Source organism: Phoca vitulina, unplaced genomic scaffold, assembly GCF_004348235.1.
Source record: "Phoca vitulina isolate PV1807 unplaced genomic scaffold, GSC_HSeal_1.0 scaffold5, whole genome shotgun sequence".
In the NCBI taxonomy this organism is placed as follows: Eukaryota; Metazoa; Chordata; class Mammalia; order Carnivora; family Phocidae; genus Phoca; species Phoca vitulina.
The window spans coordinates 55,223,174-55,233,414 of NW_022589708.1; positions in this window are offsets into that span (position 1 = coordinate 55,223,174).

Here is a 10,241-nt window from a genome sequence, read left to right on the forward strand (position 1 = left end):
TGACTGAGCCACCCAGGCACCCAACTTGAAGTTTTCTTTGGCGCATTCCTACATCGACCATTGTAAAGTAGACTTAGTGCATTTACAATGCTGTGTAACTATCCCCTCTGTCCAGACCCAAGTGATCTATTTTTGAACGAAAGTGTGCGAGTGTCGGGATGAGCCGGTCCTCTGTGCTGGAAAGAAAGACTGACCCCAGGAGCTATGTGTTTATGGACCTACGCTTCTTTATAGACTTCACGTAAGAAGATACCCTCCTGACCAATGTTACCAGGCAGCTCTCTCAGTTCTCAGAAACCTGCCTGCCCTCTCTCAAATGTCCCTCAGCTGCAGAAGACACAGCGAGAAGCTGTTTGTTGGCTGAGGATTTATTGTTTAATCATTTTATGGTGGCTTAGATAGCAGTTAAATTCACACAAAAGCAAACAAATGATGACCAAACTGAGTCAGGTGCAAAGCCGTGGGTGGTTTGGTTCTGACATGAAAATAGAGTCTCTCCTCCCATTCACTCACTGGGAGAAGAATTTTGCAAATTAAGGCCTCAGGATGAATTATCAGAGGGCCAGGCCACTATTCAACCTCAACAACAAGTTTTATGGCAAAGCCCTTTCCCCTTCCTTGGCACTACCACAGAATCAGCCCGTTGGATCCTCGCAACAGGCCCATGAAGGAGGCAGGGCAGGTATGGTCATCCTATAAGACCAGAGACTCCGAGAGCATTGCCTGCCTCTTTCCTGACCACCCACCCTCTCTAACTCTACAAGGATAAAGGGGAGAGCCTCACAGGCCCCTCCAATTATGGAATAGCTCGGAAGGAGTGTGCTTGGATTTGACTTTCAATGCCAGTGTTTTTTAAACTGATGTTTTTCAATTTCAGGGGTTATGAACAGTGGAAATAACTAATGAGAGAGAACAGAGCAATAAATATCAGAGTACACTGTGCTCATAGTAAGTATTTTCTCCTGGAATGTTTTCTTCAGTAGTGTGTGTATGTGTGTACTGGGTCATGAAGTAAAATGTGTTTCCTAATGTAGGTTATAGTTTAACAAGTTTGAAAGCTACGGACATAAATGACTATGGTCCCATCAGATCTGCTCAGATTTAGACATGGCCAGCCTCAGGCCTCACCTGCTGCCCTGACCCTTCAAATACCGGGATGATAACGGGTGTGTTCAGAGCCCTTGTGCCAAGTTTATGTGCACTCTATCAGAGGCAAAAATGGAGCATGACAGTCTGCACTGAGGGCAAGTTCCAAGAACTGAGAACATAGCCCTTGGAGGGTTGTATAACTTTTCAACTGTAAAAACAGGGTCGGTCCTGGCTTTGCTGTCCCTGGTTACTTTGTGAATGTACTTGAACATTCTAGGGCATTTCTAGAGCCACAGGCCAGGGTACTGACCTCCCTTACACTCCTAAGAAGCATGCTGCAGAGTGCTCTGGCTAAAATTATCCTGCAGAAGCCACCTGTTTAGTTCCTTTTATACGTGTGCCTCTCAGCATTAGGTGTCCCAGATCACTTGGCCCAAATGCTTTCTCATGGAAAAGCCACTATTCCATCTGTTGGAGTTTGTTTTTTTTAAAAGATTTATTTATTTTAGAGAGAGACAGTGTGGGGAGGGGCAGAGGGAGAGGGAGAGAGGAACCCACGCTGAGTGCAGAGCCTGATGCGGGACTCGATCTCAGGACTCTGAGATCACAACCCTGAGATCAGGACCTGAGCTGAAACCAAGAGTCAGACACTTAACCAACTGAGCCACCCAGGTGCCCCTGCATTTGTTGGAGATTGTACTTTGCCTTTTTAATTTTGCTTCTGATAAACTTAAATCTGATAGTTTTCTTAGGCAGTGTCTACATGAAGACAACCCAGAAAATTAGGTAAAATATTTAGTCAAATGAATGACTACAAAAAAAATGCAGACGATTCCAATCAAAACTCAGCTTGATTTTTTTTTTTTACATGTTGAATTGGTTAATTTTCTTAGCGTCCCATAGATATAACTAGCCATCATAGCAAGTAAGTAGCCATTTTGGTTTCTGTTCCTATTGTATTTTAAATTTTCTTTTAAAGTAATCTCTACACCCAACATAGGGCTTAAACCCATGATCCCGAGATCAAGAGTTGCCTGCTCTTCCGACTGAGCCAGCCAGTCATCCCGTGTTCCTATTGTAGTTTGAAATTGTATTACTCAATAAAAGTTCATTGAAAGTACTGAGTAGAAGCCTCGGACAAAATCGCTAAGAGATGTTAAAGGCTTGACTTTTAGACTCTTTAACTATCTAGCAATACTGGTTTTACCTAAAGGCAGTGGGCCTTTTGTGTATAAGGTGAAAGAGACGTTCAGACCAATGGCGATTGTGATGATGCTAAGGACAGTGGTGATAGCAATGTTTATTATATGGAGGGTACCATCTTCATTACTTCGTTTATTTCCTTTAATTATTACAAAAATGCTCTGAAGACAGCATGACATTGGTTTTACTTTTAAGGACACTGAGAATTATCAAGAAGATACATATTACAATAGTAATATGCCAGATCCTCAGGCTGGCTCTCCGTGGAGGGAGAGGAGTTAGCCCGGAGGAGCCCTGTCAGCCATTTTCCCCCGGGGGGGGGGGGCAGGGGGTTGTACTTTTTTGTTTCCCGTCAGCTCACCAGGGGCAAATAACTGCAGGGGGGTGAAAACTCAGCCCTTATTCCTAAGTGTTTACAGGGAGACCAGGTGAAGTGAAGTTCAGGTTCCCAGGAGCATGCCCCAGAAGACCCAGGTATGGGCCTGCCTGAGATGTGGGGCTGCCAGGGAAGGACAGGGGGCTTGTGTGAGAGAAGATTCGGTGCAGCCCCAGTTAGGATGGCAGGGAGATGGGGCAGCCAGGGAGTCAGGGAGAGTGCCTTAGTGTCCTATAGCTGCTAGAACAAAGGACCACGGACTCGGTGGCATAAAGCAGCACACATTTATTAGCTTGTGGCTCTAGAGGTCAGATGTCTGAGATGGGGCTTGCTGTGCCAAAATAAGGTGTTGGGCAGGGCTGTGCTCCTTTCTGGAGGCTCTAGGAGAGAATCCGTTTCTGTGACTTTCCCAGCTTCTAGAGGCTTCCCGCATTCCTTGGCTCATGGCTCCTTCCATCTTCAAAGCCAACGATGGAGGGTTGAGTTCTTACATTAAATCCCTCTGGCCTGTCTCCACAGTCCTACCTCCTCCTCTGACTTTCTGCCTCCCTTTTCCACTAATAAGGACTCCAGTGATTACATTGGGCCTTCTGGATAATCCAAGATTAACCCCCACCTAAAAGTCAGCTGGTTAGCAACCTTAATCCCACCTGTAATCTAATTCCCCTCTGCCATGTGACCTAACACATTCACAGATTCCAGGGATTAGGACATAGACCTTTTTTTTGGGGGGGGTCCATTGTTCTGCCTACCACAGTGGCCTCTTGGAGAAAGGAGAGATTAGGAGAGACTTCTTGGAGGAGATGACCTCCAAACTGAGGCCTGAAGGAGGAAAGGGAATTAGCAAGGGGAAGAGTTGAGCTTGTACGAGGTCCCAGAGGGGAAAGGGAGCCCTGGCATGTTTGGGGAGCTGCAAAGGTCTCATACAAACACTCCCATGTAAGCCAACCCCTGTGACCCAGAAAAACATATGCCAAAAGCCACAGCCCCACAAAACAGAATTTCTCAAACCTCCGCACTGTTGCCATTTTGTTCATTCTTTCTTGCCGGAGGCCTTTCCTGGGCATTGTAGGAATTTTGGCAGCGTCCCTGGTCCCTACCAGATAGATGCCAGTAGCAGCCATGCAGTTGTAACAAGCAGAAATGACTCCAGACATTGCCAAGTGTCCCCTGAGGTGGCAAAATCTGGTTGAGAACCAGCGGTATAAGATATAATGATAAAGAATTGTACTGGCTCGTTCCCAGTATCCCAGCTGGGAATGCTTGCCTATCCAGGTGTTCTTGTTAGGAGGAGCTATGGCTCCTTACTGCTTCTCTTTGCCAAGGTGGGTGGGGAGGTAACCAGATGTCTCAGATAGAGCCTTCCCCTCTTCCTCCTCCTCCTCCCCCCACCAACCAGTGAAGTCTATCCCTAAAAGTGGTTTGATTCAGGCCTTTAACTCTGCTTGGCACTAAGCATACAGAAGAACCCAAGAGACTCTTTCCTGACAAGATCGAGGGCCACAGAACAATGTATCAGCATCTTTCTTGTCATTGATTGTCGTCACACACACATTTGTTAAATTCTAGCTGATTCCACAGCATCTGTTCCTCATTAGGACACAGTGCAAACGCAATCGCCAAGATGATAAGAAACCCAGTGTGGGTGAGGGCTGGACCCTCCTGCCTGGCTCTTCATGCAGACTGGGATAGTCCCTTCACGGAGTGCAGTCCTGGCTTATGACTCTGAGCACCTTACTGCTCTGAACAGCAGCAAGCCAGGTGTGCTAATAAAAGTCCTAATTGGAAATAAGGATGAAAGTCCAGCTACTTAAGATGACCGGTGAGGAGGTGAGGAGGATGGGGAACCAGATTCCTGGACTGGGGAGCAGTGAGGACCACACAGTGAGGGGCCTCTGTGCCAGACTGAGAGTTTGTCCTTAATCCTGAAGACTCTGGCGAGCCAATGAAGGGCTGTAAGCTGGTAAGTGACATAGCCAGATGAATTTAGAATATATTTCTAGAGCACTTACATTTTACAAAGTGCATTTGTGCACACGTCCCTCATTTAACGTTCTGTAGGTTGGGTATTATTTCCATTTGGCAAATGAAAACTTAGAGACATTATTAATTAATCAAGTTCAGAGAGCTAATAAAGTTGTGGCCAGGATTGAGTAGAACCTAGGTCTTCATTTCTACACTGCCATCTGGGTGCGTTTACTGTACTTAGATAAATACCATACATGAAGAGCTGGTAAGGGGACGTGAAGGCAAAGAACAGAAGAAAAGTTAGTTGTGCCCAGCATGGATTGGCACTGAGTAGTTAGTAGATGTTTTTCGAGGCTTACCGCTTCTTTTTTGCTATTCTTGTTTTTAGGTGGTGGAGGAGGGACAGTAAAGTATCCTCCAAATTGAGAAGGCATTTTGAGATTGAATAACAAAGCAGGCGACTCCATACAAGTTTACACAGAGTTTTATTCAGGATAACTTACTAACGGGGAAATCAGGCGGATGACAATCCAGATGCTATGCAGATATTCTCCACTAAGTCCAGACCTTTACAGATTGTATAGAGCGAGGGGATGTACAGCGGGCATTGTGATGAGGTCAAAGGGTCTACATACATGTAATTGATAATTAACATTTAACAGACCTCATGGTACTATCTGTGCATGGGGATGGGGTGGGGGATGAGGTATATCATCTCTATTAGTTATCTAAACAACGTTAGGGAAGACCAGAACAAGCCTTCCCACATTCTGGTCAGGGCATACATTAACCTCCAACGGGTCTAGAACATGAAGCCCCAAGGGAGGTCATCGCATGGATATGAACAAGATGGAGGGCCAAAGATGGAGTCGGTCTTGTCAGCACCGTACACTTGTTTCTAAACTAATTATGATGATGTAGCCAAGTTACTGTTCCCCAGAGCAGTGATTTCCATCCTGTGGATCAAAACCCTTTGGGGGACCCACGATTATTCAGAGGGTCCTCAGGTTCAATGTGCATTTTCTTGATGGAAGCTGAAAATACTACCGTCTATTTTATAGGGACTCCAAAGTTTTTAAAAATTTAGCTTACATTACAAAGGGATCCTCATACTTGAAAGGTTGGGAATTATGTATCACTAAATACTAAATATAAATTACTAGATATTATGTGTGTATATTAGCAGAGGGTGGTGGGGCGTAGGGTAACAGGGGAGTTTGGGCGTGTAAAGATCAATAGGAAGGGGGAATCCAGTAACTTTGTATTCAGATGCCATAGAGTTGTGAGTCCGGAAGGACTAGACGTGCTGAGATGAGCATGGGGTAGCAAACATCGTGGACTTCTTTCTCTGTCCTAGGAAAGGAGTATTTCAATGACTTTCCCCCACAGGCTGGGGATGGTGCTTGATTTTATGTCAGGATTCAGGTGATACCCGAAGCATGTCCAAGCTGTATCAATAACAAAATGGTGTGTGGACAAAACTCCAAGGATTCATTTAGAGTTCAAGTTGGAGAGTAAAGAAAAGAATGCTTAAGCCTAAGCCCGGGGCTGCTGGAGAAACAGGAGAAGGGAATGAGAGAGGGGTAGCCCTGGGCCCTGGCAGAGGCAGGTTACCTCCGGGAATCTCATTCCCTCATCTGTAAATGGAAGTGACACCTCTTTGGCCCGAATAAACCCATGAATGTAAAGATCGCTGCCATGCCTCTTTGCAACAATAGACGTAGGTTCTGTACATATGTGTTTACTCTTTGACCCAACGATTCTCCCAGAAGTTTACCCTGAAGCTCTGTCTCCTCCAATAAAAACAATACATGCAAAAGTTTATTCACTATACCGTTGTTTGCCGTAGCAAAGTATTACAAACAACCTGCATGTCATATGTATTAGTTTTCTATTGCTGCCCAATACATTACTACACATTTAGCTAAAAGCAACACCTATGTATTAGTTCATAGCCCTCTCCATCAGAAATCTGACATGGTGGCTGAGTTCTCTGCTCAGGGTATCACAGGGCGAAATCAAAGTGTTTCTTGTGGTGGCAGGACCGAGGATCCCGTTTCCTTGCTGGGTGTCAGCTGGGGGCCACTCTCAGCTCCTCAAGGCGACCTGCATTCTTTGCCATGCACCTCTTCACCTTCAAACCAGTGCATCAAATCCTTCTTGTGATTTGAAGCTCTGACTTCCCTTCTGAGAGCAGCTAGAGGAAACTCTGCTTTTAAAGGGCCTGTGTGATTAGGTCAGCCCACTGCGGACGATCTCGCTATCATGGGATCAACTGATTTGGGACTTTATTACATGCATCAAAATCCTTTCACTACCATACTTAGATGAGTATTTGATTGAACGGCTGGGAGAAGGTATGTGTGCACCAGCGGCCAAGAATCCTGGCACCCATCTTAGGACCCTGCCCATCACACATAGGAAGCTGAATACATACGCTGCTTCCATCCACATGACGAAGAACGATGCTGTAGTAAGAAGCAATGAGAGAGGCTTCTGTGAACTGCTCTAGCATGATTTCCAGGATGCATTATATACCATTACATGAAAAAAGCAAGGTGGAATAAAGTGTGCTACCTTTCATGTAAGGAAGAAGGGGAAGTAAGAAAAAATACATATATTATGACAGGCAGCCTTGAAGATGGTCCCCAATGATCCTTGCCTCTTCCGTGTAATCGTATGTAATCCTTTCCCTTTGCATCTGGACTGGACTTATCAACTGGTTCTAGCAAACAGAATCTAGCAGAAGTGTTAAATTAGGTTACAAAGAGATGATTGGCTTCCATCTTGGAATCAATTTCCCTGTCTCTCCCCGCTCTTACTCCCTCTCCAGGGCAAAGCAAGCTGCCATGTTGTGAGTAGTTACATGGAGGGGCCACAATGCAAGAAACATAATTCTGGCTCTTGTGGGTTGAATTGTGCCCACCAGAAAGATATGTTGAAGTTCTAACCCAACTGGTACCTATGAATATGACCATACTGGAAATAGGGTCTTTGCAGATATAATCAGGTGAAGATGAGGTCATGCTGGATTAGGGTGGGCCCTACTCCCCTGACTCGTGTCAGTAGAAGAAGGAAACTGGGACACAGAGACACATACACTGATGGAAGAACATCATGTAAAGGCAGATGCAGAAATTGAAGTTATGCAGTTGCAAGCCAGGGAACGCCAAGAGTGGCTGCAATGGCTCAGAGCTAGGAGAGAGACAAGGAAAGACTCTCCTTTAGAGCCTGCAGAGAGAACATGGCCCTGCCTTCATCTCGATTTTGGACTCCTAGCCTTCAGAACTGTGAGAGAATGAATTCTTGTTTCTCAAAGCCATCCAGTTTGTGGTCATTTGTTAGGCCCCAGGAAATGAATACTGGCCAGTGGCCAGTGAGGACCTGAAGCCTGCCAAGAGCCATGTGAGTGAGCTTGAAAGAGGATCTCCTAAGGCCTGCCAACAGCCAGGCTGAGTGTGCTTGGGAGAGGGAGCAGATTCTCTGCGACTCAAGGCCTGAGGTGCCTGCAGCCCCAGGTGCCACCCTGACTGCATTCTCGGGAGGCCTGGAGCTATAGGTGCCTACCGGAGCCCCTCTGGATTTTTGACCCACCGAAACTATGAGCTAATACACGCTTGTTTTAAGCTGGTAAGCTTAGTTATACAGCAATAGATAACAAACAAATATACTTATATATAGTTCTATAGATTTTTACCTCGGGGACGGTGGAAGAATAAACTAGAAACTAAGGAAAGTGGTTACTGCTAGGAGGTGAGTGGGACCGGAGGGCAGGGAATGGGGAGGGAGTTTAACCTTTGTAAGATTTTATTTTGAACCATGTGGATGCTTTATACATTCAAAAAATGAAATTGAACAAAAAAGATGAAAAAAGCAAACTCTAGAGTTGATGCAAATAAAAATAACCAACCTAACAATATATCAAATAAAGAACATAACCATAGCAAAAACCAATGAATTCAAGTAAACTTTGAACACAGTACTCTTTGAACACACCATTTAGAAGGATGTATTATAAAGATACAGGGAACTGCCAAGAAATCTTGAGCTTAGAAGGTTTGTTGCTGGTGGTAGTACTGGTATGTGAGTCTCATCTAGTTTCTGTATATTGTCGAATAAATGTGCAAATGTATTGATGCTGTCGTGAGCTAGGGTTTTCATTGAGGGAGAAAGAAGATATAAATATGGAAAGAGGAAGACTAGAATGAATCCCATGGTGTTGGATTTTGACTTGGAGGTATGAATTCATGATTTAAAACTGTATCTGAGTGATGGGTATACTGTTTACTGCATTACATCTATATCTCCATAAATATATATATGCTTCGTCCCCTGTAAGGGCCTGGAAGAATGACATCCCAGTAGCAATGAGCACAAGTACTCAGATCTAATTTTCTAAGTGCCATTTCCTCCCAAAAGCAACTAGGGTTTTCCTGCCTAGGGCAGAGAAGATTCAATGAAGCGTTAGCAGGTCTTGGGTCAGAAAACAAGGAAGTGCTCAAAGATTGATAGGATATTATATAAAGAATAAAGGAGCCAGGTGTGGGGGCTTCCACTGGCCAAATATGGGCAATTTGAGCACCAAAAGTAATAATGGTATTTGTTTATAGTAACTGAATTAAATTGAATTTAAAAAATGCAGGCGTCCACACACCATTACTCAAAAAGGAGAAGGTGGGGGAGGGGAGCTGTGAAGGGAAGAAGAATGAGAAGCAGGGGGGAAAAAAGAGAAAAAGGTAGACAGGTAGAAGGAATGACAGCATTAAAAAATCACCACTTTATAACCAATTCTATAAGCGTTCATCAGTGTGTGCTACACCCCCCCCGGAAAAATATTCGCCCAGTTCAACCTGTCACTGCAGATAGTCTCTGCTACAGTGGGAGAAGGATATTGTTAAAAAAACCAAAAAACAAAAACGGAGATCAGCTTTGAAAATTCTCTGAACGGACAAAAAAACAGTTTAATCATACAAAGCTTAATTTGCAAGACTAACTTGACCTGGGTAATTTCTTGCTTATGCCTCTGGAAATCATAAGCAAGGCTTGAACTGTTTCTTAAGGTTGATATGAGGTAACCACTGACCAATTCCCTGTCATTTAAGAAAATTCTAGTATTATAACCAATCCCCATGAAGAACAAACAGTCACTGCTTTCTCGCTATATAAGCTGCTTTATAACATACTCCTAAGCCTCATTCCGTGTTTTGGTTTGAGTGCTCCCAGTTTGCAAACTGTCTTTCTGATGTGTGCACAATAAACTTTTACTGATTACTGGTTTGGTGATTCATTCGCTTTACTTCTATCATTTCTGAGCTTCTGACAATATCTTTGTGGAGATGTGCCAGATGCCTTGACCAAGTGATCCAACTTGGCAGCACCGATAAAAGAACACTGTGCCTTCTCACGGAAATACACAACACCTCCCATTTTCCTATTACAATGTTTAACCTGAATCTAATTATGAGGAAACAACTCGATAAATCCAAATTGATAAAGTCTACAAGACAATTGGCCTGGACTTTTCAAATATGTCAAAGTTACGAAAGATTTTGAAAAAGTGGAAGTTCTAGTAGATAAAAGGAGTTTCTAGAGAGGCACGGTGTTA